The 14,474-nt window shown below is 37.9% G+C and overlaps 1 protein-coding gene across 50 annotated transcripts in view; it reads left to right on the plus strand.

Moving 5' to 3' along the window:
• PTPRM (protein tyrosine phosphatase receptor type M) overlaps positions 1-14,474 on the plus strand; it is an 829,686-nt gene that overhangs the window by 544,769 nt on the left and 270,443 nt on the right. The window lies entirely within an intron of this gene.

Genomic DNA, 14,474 nt, shown 5'->3' on the forward strand with positions numbered 1-14,474 from the left:
GCAAGTCATTGTCAAGATTTCCAACATAATTACATGGGCAGGACTCAAAAGGCTGGTTTCAGAAGCACCTGCGTATAGTCTAGGCCTGATGAAAGCCAAGTAAGAAGCAGAAACTACTTTCTATATGATTTTCACTCCAGCAATTGTTTTTTGTGTATGAAACTAGGCAATGTCCCCTAACATTTAAGAAAATGGTAAAGCTTAACTCATGGTAATAAATTACAAATGTTTAAGTTGTTCTGTGAACTTATTATTTTGGACAATAAAGAAAGCTAAGCCTCAGGAAAATTACAGACTGGTGTTATAAGGTAAAGAAATGTAAAATAATTCTATTTCCTTCTCCACTGGAATTCTGCACATATTTTCAGTTCTCTATTTCAGGGCCGAAAAGCTATCAATTTATTGACAGTTCTGTTTCCCTTGCCTTCAAGTTTCTTTTAGGAGTATTTCTTTTCCTGATTGAAGTTCTACTTGTTACAGACTCTTCCTTCTCCCAAGCTTCTGAAGTGTTCTTCCCACAAGTAAAAGTATTTGAGGGACAGTGCCTTTCTTAAGTCCTCCCCACTAAAACCTTCACCTTTCAGGACTGGCCTGTGGCACTCTGTGTAGGATTAGGAGTCCATCTTGAAGGTTATTGGGATCTTTCAGCAACTCTAACCACCCATTGTCTGAGCCAGCACCAGACTCATCAGTACATTGTTAAAAATGGGTTGTTCCCACCTTCGTAAAACAAGTACTTATGAAATATAATTCAACAGTCCTTTTCCCAAGCTTTACCTATAATCCACTAACTTCAAATGAAGCGTGTTGTTTACTAGGAATGAAGTAAGCGAACCTTCTGAATATAGCTTTCACTCTAAAACTTGCCTGATTGAGAAGATACTTCATAAAGCAGCCCCTGTCGTAAGGCATTCAGACCCAGTGAGTGTCATTATTTTGGAGCTAGTCCAAAGGACACACACACAACTGCAATGTGTGGCTGCTATTCCTCTTAAGAGCTACAGGTGATCTACCTCATTTACTTTGGTTTATTAGGGATTAAAATGATGGAGTGTCAGAATAAGCCTCAAAAACCAGTAAAAAACTATTCTTGTTCTTTCTTCAGTACTTACTGCTGGTTTTAATGATGGTTAATCTTACCCAGATGAATTCACACTCAAATGATATTTCTTTTGCATTTTCCATTTGCATCACCCATCAACTTCGACAGAAGTAACACTGTCTTTTTTTAAGGGATTTATTCAGGAGTCATACCGCAAGCCTGAGATTTAATTCATTCGATCATTTATTTGACATTTATTGAGCACCTTATCTGTGCGAGGTATGAATCAACTAACTCTTTTCAGGAGTTTTACTTTGTATGGTTGCCTAGACACCTTGGCATCAAGTACATTTGCATTAGTAACCCCAAAACCTACATAAGTGCATACTCAGATGAGTGAAAAATTAGTATCATACTTGTCATTCAGCCAACCTAAGAAAAGACAGCAGTTTTATAACTGATGGGAACCAAAGGACCTGTATTTCAAACCGTTTCTCACTGTGGCAAACAGCCTAGGAAATGGTCAGTGGGACAGCTCTGAACGGTTTCCATCTCTGACCCATTCAACCGCTGTGTTTAATAGATCAATCCTGGCCCTTCCAGAAGCCAATAGAAGATACAGGAGGTATACATTCTGAAGTGCCTTCAGCTCTTTTTTGTTCATTTTGTTCTAACTGTGCTGACATCTTGCCCCTAAAAATCCTATTTGATGCTGTACTTGCACTGGGAAGCTTTTGTGAGGTCATGAGTCCTTCGCCTTGCTGTCCCTGTCGTACTGGTATGTGGTGCTTGCTGGTTAGGTTTCCCTTAGTGTAAGTGGGCCCTCCCCTACTTGTCTACCACCCACGAAAACAAGAACCTTGGTGATCTGACCCCAGCACCTAGGACTGTGCCAGGCATGATGGCTACTCAGGAGGCTGAGGCAGGAGAATTGCTTGAACCTGGGAGGCAGAGGTTACAGTGAGCTGAGATCAAGCTACTGCACTCCAGCCTGGGTGACAGAGTAAGACTCTGTCTCAAAAAAAAAAAAAAATGCTCATAAATATTTTTTGACTGAGATCTTTGAGTGGCCCAGATGTCAGGAGGGTTCCAAAGAAGGAGTTTGTGGAATGCGAGGACATTTCATGAGCAGTCCTGTCATTGCCCTGGGGAGTGTTGCTTAAACTTCTTGACCCCAATCAATGATAACAAATACGTCAACACCCAGTACTGTATACACACATATACATACATATAAGTTTAACTGCAACGAAAACTTTTAGAACCATACTTCCAACACTGCTCACTGCATACATAAGATATACCCTGATTTTTGTATTCTGTTCTACATTTTTCTTTTTCATTTTAGAAAAAAAAAAATTCTGGTTGCTACCTTCTAAATTGATTTCATTTCCCATTAATGAGTTGTCATCCACAGTTTTCAAAAAATGCTTTGCTAAGTTACTAACTAGATTTAGGAGATAGTAAAGAGGAGTGGAATGTCTGACTGGAATGAAGGTTCTGTCTACCTCAGAAATCCTGCTCTAAAGAGTACACACAGAGAAAGTTCTAGAAATTGGAAATGCCCCTAGTCTCTTTCTTCCCTTTATCTTGTGATTCACTGTTCACAATACAGAAATGATTTGGGAAGAAAATAGAAAGCTATACATGCTAGGAATCTCTTTAAAACCTTTTTATCTTACACATATATCTAGGCTATTTATTTTAAATTAAGATATCTTTGTTTATGATTTAATAACCCAGCCAACCATGACATGCTGTGGAGAATGCTATATATATGTTTATTTTAAGTCAGTAGACCTTTCCATTGCAAATAAAACAAACCCTAGGTGTTTCAACTCACAAAAGCATGAAACAGCTTTCTCCTGTTCCCAGTGTAGCCCTCAGGCACCCAGGAAGTATTTTGAATTGTTTGCTGAATGACTGAATGAATAACAGTTGATGACCTGTCTTACTAAATTTATTCCTAGGTATTTTATAGCTTTCATTTATTATTGTGAGTAAATTTTGAGCAAATTTTGATTGAGGGAAGGAATATTTTGAAACTGGTTTATTTTGTCTTCTTTTGACTGATTTTGTTACTTTCTGCAAGATTGCAAAATATGTCTCTTTTTAATATATATATATATATATAAATTTAATAAGCTTTTCCATTGCAAATAAAACAAACCAATGGTTTTTCAACCCACTTACAAAAGCATAATTTCAGTCAGCCATTGCTTTTGGCAAGAGCCATTAAAAAGGTTGAATGTTAATTGATTTTCTAAGAGAATGGCCTAGCCACTCCTACCAACATTATCTGTTTTCCTCCTACTCCGCTGACTGTGTCTGTCCACTTCTCTACTTCCCACCCATCAGCCCCCACCTCACATCCTAAGTCCTCTTTATCTGCAGTAAACCATGGCAGAGCTAAATGTCTGTCCTTCTGTGGGCCCAAGGTTCTCTATTTGTAAGATGAAGATATACCTGATCGGATCTTAGCCACACTGAGTAGCAAGGAGGACAACGTATGGCTTGAAGATGGTGGGATTGTTTACTGAACTTTAGCTTCGTCGGTAGCAGTAACAGCACATACAAAGGTCCTGTGGTGCGATGAAGCATAGGCAGATATGAAGAATTGCAGAAAGGTCATCATGGCTGGAGAGCAGAGAGCAAAAAGGATGTGTGGTGTGAGCAGTAAGATTGTATAGGCAGAAGAAGGCCAACTGTGACTGTGTACCTTACATTAAGGACTTTGGTCTTGATCCCAGGAGCAGTGGGAAGCAATTGAAGTGTTTTAGGAGGGGCAGAAAGGATCAGGTTTGCACTGTGTACTGCAGCCACACTAGAAACATTGGAGAAGAGATGAAAAAGGCCAAAAGACCGAAAGTAAAACTAAGAAATGGAAAACTATCCAACACACTGGAAAAAAAAAAGAACAGAGGAAGTCGATGTCAATAGAAGAGTTAAAAGCCAGGAAATTAATACAGTAAGTACTGGTCATGGAGAATGGACCAGCTGCAGCCAGCATGGAGGAGCACATGCTAGGGAACTTAGGGACAGGGTCAGCCATATCAAAGGAATGCTTAGACTCCCTTCCAGGGGCCATATTTTATGTATCTTCAAACTTTCCTCAGCCTGCCACTCAGTGCTTGGCACATGAACGGCACTCAGAGTCCAGCTGTATTTTCTTTGATGGGATGAAGTTATTTGTGAAAGATAAAATTCCCTTGAAGAGTGAACTAATTTTCACACTGCTTTTAAAAAAAAAAAAAAAAATAACATCCCTGCCGCAGTGGCACTTCCAGCTGTGACTGCAGTCAGGGTGAATGGGGTTTCAGGAGGGGCAGCTGGACCAAGAGCTACACAGACCCCCTCCAGTTAGCCTCCCTTCAGACAGTGCATACAGTGTAGCTCTGACAGAAACCAAAGTTGCAGCTTTCTGTCACTGAAATATGTGGCTTTAGGGAGCTGTCCTGTGAGCACTATACTCTAGTATACTAGAGAAGTAATCATTCATCCATTCATTCATCGTTTCCATCGATGAGCTTTCACCCGTCAGAGAGCCGGCCATACCTTGAGCTCTACATTAGAGAGGAACATTCCTGGAAGTGTAGGGTACGCTCTTTGCTCTGCAGGAACTCATATTTAGGGCCTTTGTTAAGACCAACATAAACAGTTCAATAAATGCTCCACTTGCATGAGCTTACCAACATCTTGAACTATTTGTAATAGTGGTGAGTGGGTAATAAACTAAGTTAACATATACTCAGTTGCACTTGAAAACATACTATCTATATGATACTGGAGTCCTTTTCAGTGTCAGAAGCTTCAATTTAACCTTTTGAGCGAATTTTGGATAAAAATTAAGGGAAGAAAATGCCTCCTTTAGATTTCTTTATAAATAAAAAATGGCTAAACTCATTTAAGCAGGTAACCAACTGATTGAAAGAAGTGGCTAACTTAATACTACCATTTTCCAACTAACTAGGTATCTTACTTTTTGTCACATGCAGTATTCTGTAAATATAAATGATGAACAATTCACATGCACTGTTGTGGGCATTTCATATTAAATGACAGAGGGGGACATCAGTGCCATGTGTTTTGGCTACGGAAGTTAATACAGAGGGTTGGTGTGAGGAGAATTTGGTTGGATTTTCAGCATCCCTTTGAAGGGCTGCTTGAGGATTCTGAAATTTCCTTTCTGGCTACAAAGAATATAAAATGAGGATAAAATTTTATTCTTTCTGCAATACCAGCTGACTGCATTTTAATGGGCTACAGTGTCACTGTTGATTTATTGCCCTTTTTGTTCTGTTATGTGTTATATTGGTCATTTTGCTGTGGCAGTTCCATCTATAAAACAGTATCGTTACAAGAAAATGGTGAGAGGATACAGGCGTACCGTGGGGGATGCCGTTCCTTTTCTCTTGTCATTTTTTGGAATGAAATACTGAGTCAAATGTCATGTATTTGATTTCAGAAATAATATATTTTAAAACCTGTATATTGCACTGAAATTGTATTATTTTCCATTTTTATTATGTAAGCAAGAATTTCTCTGTAAAAGATTTTCAATGTATAAAAACAATTTAATTTTTTGATACTGTTTTGTGGTTTTCCTTTCTGTCAGCACTGTGATAAAGGAAACCGAAGCAATATTTTATACTCTCTTTGTTTGCTTAAGGCATAGAGCTTTCTGGCTTGCACAGCATGTATTGAAATTTTATATTTTAGGAAACATACCTTTTAATTTTGACGTTAATTTGGTGTATTATGCATATTCAGAAAGAATACTGAAAGGAAAGTTTTGAGCTCAAAATTAGCCAAGTGTTTGGTAAAAGATACAAAATTCTGTGAAAAAGAAAATACTTTCAGTTTAAAAGACACTTGAAGATTTTTGCATGAAATATTTTATATTGATAGTTAAATTGTTCTTGCCTTTTTGATAAGGAAACATATTATTTCAGTTTTTAAGTAAAACCAGTTCATTCTTGATATTAATAAAAATGAGAAAGGCCTGGATGTTTTTTAAGTACTTATCAAAGCTGAATGACAATGTCTGTGTCGCTAGTTCTTTCTCTTTACTCTGGTGACTAGCATGGAACTAGACACATAGTTGCTGTTCTCTGGCTGTACCGTCGATTGATACCAATTGTAATATTTTTATTTTCATCCTTTTATTTATTCTAAGAAATTATTACTACAATTTAAAATATAAGGAATCAAAATCCAGTCTGACAGGTTTAAGTCTGAAGATCCCAGTGACATCCGTAGGCAAACGGCTGCGTTGTACTGCTATGTGAGAACGTTGTGGTTGACTTTGGATTTAGGCTCTCTTGTACATAAATTAGATTACTATTATTATAAAATACCTAGTGTTTGTGAGAGTTCTTTGAAAATATTTATGGTTGTGGTCCAGTATATTAGATCCATTCAGAATGGAAAGGAAGTCAGAATTTCCTTCATCATCATAAGACAGCAGGACGTAGAGGAGGCAACAGATCAAGAAAGTATCAAGAATTGATTTAGAATAAATGATGCCCCTTTTTGAAGAAAGGATTCTTACTTTAAAGACTTTCACCAACCTTGTCAAAGAGTCAAGGGAGAAGTGAGGCTGGCAAATGAAAAGAGAAAAAAAGCACAGTCCTTAGAGCAGATGCGCCTCATTTGCCCTTTCAGCAGTATCAGTGTTGAAACGTCTTCCTCCATGTCTCCAGTGGGCTGAGAGTGAGGCCCAAAGTCTTTTAAAAATTGACTTCTAAGATTCTATCACGTTAAAAATATCACCTGCCTCCCCAGTCGGCAACATGCATGTACTACTTTTCTACTTTTAGAATTGCCATTGTTGTTTTTAATGTGAAAGGATCTTGGATTTGGCTTTCCTTTCTGATTCTTTCTCAAGTCTTGGCTTTTCCAGCTTAGCTACCCTATATTTTTGAAATAACCTCTGTCTGTCTGGGGAGGTTGTCCTTAGGAAAAGGGGAGGAGAGGTCGCTCTCCATGGTGGAACCGTTGAGTGAGAGCCCTTGTGCAGTTGCTGTCCCATCTCAAATGCTTGTTGTCTGGAAAGCCTGGGCTCCATGAAACCGCAAGGCCAAGCATGGTGCATCTTCTGGGAGCATCACGTTCCTTGATGATACATAACGCAAAAACATTTTTTGTCAAAAATTGATGTATTGTGGAATGAAATGCAATATTTGCATGCTTTATTAGAAAGATCAAAAGTCTTTTAAAAAAGATCAAAAGTCTTAATAAAAATGTCAAGCTTGCAGTGGGCCACTTAGGATAAAGCTGGACTTCCTGCTGGAATTTGTTCTCTCTCCTTCCCTTAATGGTACAGATGATGGGAAAGTCTACCTTAGGGGTAGACTCCAGATCATTTTCAAACACACATGGCCCACTTCCTTGGGCAGTTTTCTAATATGTTAGATAGGAATCTGGACTCAACAGTTCCCTAACTGTGATTTTAAAAGGGAAGTTCACACAGGAACTCTGGCACCCAATGCACACACTTTAGAAAGTATTACACAGCACGTAGTGGGTTCAAGTCGTGGCTTCAAGTCCAGGCTTCTTCTTGGGGAAAGAAGCAGCAAGCCTGGTTCAAGTCCAGGCTTCTTCTTGGGGAAATCTCTTGATCTCTCAACATCTCAGCTTCCATATCTGTAAAAGAGGGAGAATACCATTTTTTTTTTTTTTACCTCAGAGTTAGCGGTGAGACATCAAGTGCAAAAACGTACGTAGAGTAGAGAACAAAGCTGGCTCCAAGGGAAGGCAGTGGAAATAGCAATTGCTGGTGCTTCTTGTGTGACTTTGTTGTTGTTAGTCTAATATAGGATTGTTTTATGGCCCATGAGGCTTTCAAGATGATTTGGTGATTAATCCAGGCCACTGCCAGTCCCAAGTTGATACTGTAGCTCTTTAGAGACATTCAAAATTGAACTTCTGAGAAAATGAATGGATTTCTTGATGGTATGTGGGGTTTTATTTACATGAACACCATGTGGATGCTGTGGTCTCCAGGAGCACCGAAGTAAAAGAGGGACATTATTATTCTATCACGTGTGAAGACCGGTAATGAGTCTCCCACTGATGATATTTTCAATTTACCTGTCTTTGGGATATAAGCAGCATCAGCGTGATGAGGCTGTTATCTTGCTGCTGGCAATGATAAAAATGCTGGTGTTGGTGATACTGATGAAAAAAGTTACTGCATTTTCAAATACAGCTATTTTATTTCAAGCAGTGATAGCCCAAAGCAGAGCATAACCTGTTTTGTACTTCCCTGTCACCCAGCACACTGTGTAGAACACCAGGCTCCCTTTCTTGGCCATTTGAGGTTCCTTTGTCCCTCGGTGTCCTTAGTTTAAATAAGGATACCTTTCTTTGTGTTTATCCTTCAACAACATCAGTTCTCAAGAGAGCATGAGGGGATGCACTTTAATAGAACTCTATTATATGGATTATAGATTATCTCATAATAACCTTTTCAGACAGGTATGAAAGTAGACAAATATAAAGCTATTTGTAAGGGAATGAGAAGTCTTACTTAGAAATAGGTCTTAGCCACGAATTTTCTTCAACATGCTGTTTTCCTGTTTAGAGGAATAAGTAACTATCTCTGAGAAACAATGTTTGAAAATAAACTTGGCACCTGCCTAGGAGTTAATAAATGGCATCTACTTAGCATATCGATCAGTATCTCTGATGAGCTTTTCCATTTACTCCAGTAAATATCCAAGCAATGCGTCACTTGAGCAGCGTAATTGATGTTCAGTTTAATATGTATAATTTACTTATTGGTGTTGCTAATGATGCAGTAATTAATTGTGGCTTATTATTAATTTTAACATAGTTTATTCAAGTTGGAGATCTTGGTCAAAACACATACTGGCATACCAACTTTTGTCTGAGATTTTGTGTAGGTGTTGTCCTTACAGTGATTTAATTTGGTCTTTTTTACTCAGAATTTTATGAAATATCTCTTCATAGTAAACATGATAAACAAAAGTCTTTGTGATTGTACTACCAATTCAGTGGATTCTCCTTATATGTCTTTGAATAATTTCTTTAGATATTGGTATATGTCTATGTACAAAGGCACACACATGCACATAGGTAAAGATGACATCAAAGTGAGTTACATGTGTCTTTTAGCCAGTTTAGGTACTTAATAAAGGGAATGATTTATATTTCTGCCTTATTTCTATGAGTAACGAAGTCAGAAAATGCTCCCATGGTAGGATCATAGGACTACGATAGCCATTTTATTAAATAAAATTACTTTTAATAGTTTGAATCCTATTAGCATTATCTTATTAGACATTTCTCTGATTTTTACTTTCTGAAGAACCCCAGACCATTATAATTAATATACAGCAGAAATTTTGGCTAGCTTAAAGACTTTTAAAACAAACTCCATATACAGTCATGACAAATGACCTGTATCTATTTAATCATTACAAGTAGTGAGTTTATAACACTTTATTCTTGACAGATACTCACTTCGTGTCTCTCTGATACGTACCCAGTTAACTTTCTAGTCATTGATGGATATATATTTCACAGCATTGAGTGCTGAAGATATAACATTTTGCCACTAGTATTTATTTCCATGCTCTTACTTTCTGTTAGTCTCTTTTTATCATTGATGAAAGTTTGGCCGCAAATTTTCTGGTAAGGATTTTGTCTTATTCTGTTTTCTGTGACTATAACAAAATACCACAAATCGGGTCATTTATAAACAATAAAAGTTTATTTGACTCATGGTTCTGGAGGCTGGGAAGTCCAAGAGCATTATGCTGGTATCTGGTAGGGTCATCTTATGACAGAAGGCAGAAGCAAGCAAGAGAGACAGAGGAGAAATCAGACCAAACTCATCCTTTTATCAGAAACCCACTCCACAATAATAACATTAATCCATTCATGAGAACTCTGACCTCATGACTTAATCACCTCTTAAGGGCTCCACCTCTTAATACTGACTGTTACAATGGCAACTAAATTTGCAACGTGAATTTTGGAGAGGACATTCAAACCACAGTAGACTTTCATCTGTTATTGCCATACTAAGAAAAACCCTTCTTTTCTTCTGACCATCTCTTGGTATCCTCAGTGGAGCTCATGTTCAGACCTCTTCCTTCTTTCTTAGCATGTTGTCTTGTTGCTCATGTAAGATCATCCAAAAGCAGCCAAAGATGCCTCTCTTCTTAATAAGCCCCTCTGTAAACACTGGAAGTCTGTGGAGGAGAGACCATGAAGTAAGATTTCTTGTTGTCTTTACTTTTCACTTCTACTTTTTCCTCCTTTTTGTTCTCCATCATGCCCATTGCCCAATGTCTGAGGACTTTAATCAATAGAAAAAAAAAAAGAGTACAAATGAGAAAGACAGGAAAATTAAAGTGAGCTTTACCATGAGAGATCTTTGATTCCGCAAACATGTTCTCACATGCACTGTAGATACATGATAACATATGAGCCAGGTCATGTGAGGGCCACAAAGATGAGTAAGACTAATTTTGTCTCAAGGAATTTGTGTTTAGTGTATGACATAAAGATTTACCAAAATAACTGAACTCAAGTTTGAAAATAGTCAGTTCTGTGCAAGAGGGGAGAAGCAAGGTGCTCTAGGAGTTCAGCAAGGAGAGAATACTTTTCTGCAAAGCAGTTAGGAGCAGTATTTAGAATGTGTGGCCTTTGAAGATGGATAGGATTTGAACCTACGCAAATTGAGTAGGGAAAGCTCCTGTGCGGCAGGAGCAAAGGCCTTGGGAAGGGAAATACTGAGGGTACGGGGAAAGTGGGCATTTCCATTTGGTGTATTTCAGAAAGGAGGGTGGCATAATATTAGGAAAGGGGGTTAGAGTTAGCTCATGGAAGGCCTTTTGAAATAATCATTTAGAAGCTCTTGGATTTGATCTTGTTTTTCTAAATGAAAGAGTGACTCGATTGGAGCTGTTATTTAGGAAGATTCATACGACTGCACTATGTCAAAGACACTGGCTAAGGTGTCGGCTTGGGAGTCAGGTATAAAAATCTAGAAGAGAAATAGATGTCAGTGAGAATAAAGAAAAAAAGTATAGCAGTTTTAGACTTGTTAGAGATTGGGAAGGATAATAATAACTGATCTCTCTAGTGTCTGGTGACTATTCTTTAACCCAAGGGCAGAATAAACCTCCTTTGTAATTTATTCCAGTTTTATGGACTGAATACAACCAAAATTAATTTACTTGCTCTTTTGCTGAATACTGACTGCATTGTGCATAGACAGGGGAAAGCCTCTCTCAGCCTTCCTCTGTACGAACTTGAACTCCTGCTTTTGTGTTTATATGTTCAAAAATATTTTTCTCCATCTATACACAGACCACTCATGGTTATTGTTCTCTTTGCAAATGCTTCCTGTGTCTTTTACAATATTCGTTCGGTAAAGACTTGTCAGGTGCCCACCGTGTTCAAGAGACTGTTAATCACTACACAGCAAAGGTGGTAAGAAATGATCTTTCCTCTTGGGAAGCTCCTGTGGCAGGGCACCTGCTCGCCTTCTCCTGCAGTAGATAAATGACCCTAGTTCCTTTTCTCCTCCTTTGTGGTCCTTCTTTTCTGCCTTGTCAATCATTTGTGTTTCTTTCCTTTGATTCCTTCTCATCAGCCACACGATGACTAGTATATCATGCTCCAGGATGATACACATGCCATTGCTCTTTTACATTTCAGAATTGTATTGATCATATTACCAGATCTTTCTTTTCTGCACTTTGGCCAGGAAGTCCTTTGTCCTCTTGTTTTTCTTTCAGGATTATTAGTTCCTGATTGCAGTGTTCTGTACTTTTCTTTTTCATTCTTTCGTTAGACTCTCCTCTTTTCAACTGACCAAGATCACTTTAAACTTGAGTCTTGTATTCCATAGCATGAGTAATAATCACTCGAGTTTTCTGGATTATATTGGGGGATGCTGTCGTGCAATGAAATAGGAGTAGGCTTCACAGTCAGACACCCTGGGTTCAGAGTGTAGCACCATTCCTTCTCTTTCACTGCCTTAGGACAAGCTGTTTATCTTGATGGCTTCTGTTTCTTCAGTTTCCTCATTTATAAAATGATATTAATTATACTTCATGGTATAATATTAAATAAAAATTATATAAGGTACCTGGAATATAAAGTAGGTCTTCAAAAAGATTAGCTTTCTTCCTTCCTATCTTATTTAGTAGCACCCAGGCAGTTGATCAATATACTTTAAATTCCTTTACAATTCAGAGTGTCTTCCAATCTCTACATATTGGGGCTAGTCGTGAATTAGGATTTGATTCCACCAGGTTTGCCTCTTCATTGTATAAAAGGATCCTTTCAATCATGCAATCAGTGATGGAAATTGGATCACTGAGAAAGTAACATAGTGTTATATTAGGAGATGCTTTAAGAAGAACAACACCATTACATTTTTTTCGCATTTGCCATAGTCTGAAAAACTTTCCCACTCGTAATTGGGAGCCATGGTTCCGGAGTTGGGTATTTCTTCATGTTGTGTAGGGAATCCTCAAAGGTGTTACATAGATTCCTGGGTCCTACCTCAGACCTTTGATCCAGAATCCATGGGGAACCCAGCCATCTGCAGGTTTCAAAGCTCTCCAAATAATTCTTTGCCCAGCCTGAGTTTGAAACTTCCTATAATTGAAGACCCTCTTTTAGAATATATTAAACAGAATGCCACAATTAATATAAGCCATATTCATTAAAGCCCTTTATTGTTGAAGGAAATATTGTGTGTTTACTAAATGAGAGTCTGGAGAGTGCATGACTTCTACTCTCTCCTAAGACCCTGTGAGTCCTCATCACAATTCTAAAAGGCCATCTTTTTGTTGTTGTTGTTGGAGACGGAGTCTTGCTCTGTCGCCCAGGCTGGAGTGCAGTGGCGCAATTTCTGCTCACTGCAAGCTCCGCCTCCTGGGTTCACACCATTCTCCTGCCTCAGCCTCCCAAGTAGCTGGGACTACAGGCGCGCATCACCACACCCGGCTAATTTAAAGGCCATCTTTTGTGTGTGTAGCTCTTAGGCCCTGGGAAAGCCATGTCACACATCTCGTGCAATTTGCTAGACTCTACATTTTTTGAGCCTCAGAAATATTGATACTTCTAGCAAGCATACAGAATAGACTAGGTATACTTACTTTTTGATGAGATGGTGAATGACAAATTTCAGACAGCGGGAAGAGCTCTAAGGGGTTTTTGCAAACAACTACTACTTGGTACAGGAAGCTGTGGTAATCCTTTCTCCCACGGGAAAAAATGTTAAGAGGTAAATATGAGGTCCAGACCACGACCTAAAATACAAATCTGGAAGAAATTTTGAGGGACAGTACGCTTCCATTTTAATGCCTTCAAAGTTTAGTCTCAAGCAAATGGTTGGAAACTTCCATTCTGAACTACATCATCCTCAAGAATCATCTGTTTCGGAAGCAGCCACCCCCACTTCCTTTCTTGATTATTCACTTTATGTGAAAGTTGCACAGTTGATAACCAATTATTGACAATTTCTTTCCCTATTTTATTACTTTATAATGATTTGAGAAATTCAAATGGAAAAAATAAAACTATTTCATCAAAATAGTAAGAGCAGTAATAATTCTCTTGGACTTTTAGTGTCCAGATAATAAGTGATAATGCTTTGATAGATCACCTTCTCAGGGTGTCAGCCACGTCAATAAATGAGAGCAGTAACTGTCATGAAATTAGAACAAAAATAAAAAAGAAATTGATTTTTTTTTTTTTAGAGAAGGTATATATCAAACAATCCAGTATCTCAGTGTTATATGAAAAACTGTGTTTCTGATTATGACTTGTACATTGTATATGCTCTGTTTACCCTACATTGGAAATTAGGGACAGAGGAAGAGTTATAAATTCAAAAGCATAATCAGGTTATAAAGAATATAGAAAGTGTGACTGTAGATTATTCCAGGAACAGTGATTGACTTCGCATTCCCAGGAAGAAAAACAATGATATGTAATTTAAATGAAAAATCTATGAGGTGTTTTGCGATTATGTATAATGTGAAGAAGGAGCAGCTGAAAAAAAAAAAAAAACCTAAACAAGACTGCAAAGGATTTTAATTCTCTGGGCAACAAGACCTGAATGAACTGTCTCACAATGATCTTTAAAACAAGGATGTTGCTGTTTTTAAGAAGAAGTATAGAAATTTACCTCTGCATAGATTCACACACAAAAGAAGGAAAGTTAATTAAAATAGAGTCTCTATTCCATAAAAGTCATTAAAATGCTGGCACAAAGTGACTGAGTAGTAAATTTAAATTTTAGATTATCTTTTGGGACCAGTGCTCTTTGAAACGCACTTGAAGAAACAATATTTTTACATATTTCCACTGCTTCCATTTTATTGTCTACTTTTAGCTCTTCTCCCTGTCTCATCTCTTAAGGTTTTTCAACCTCCTCAGC

This window comes from Macaca mulatta, chromosome 18 (assembly GCF_049350105.2).
Source record: "Macaca mulatta isolate MMU2019108-1 chromosome 18, T2T-MMU8v2.0, whole genome shotgun sequence".
NCBI lineage: Eukaryota > Metazoa > Chordata > Mammalia > Primates > Cercopithecidae > Macaca > Macaca mulatta.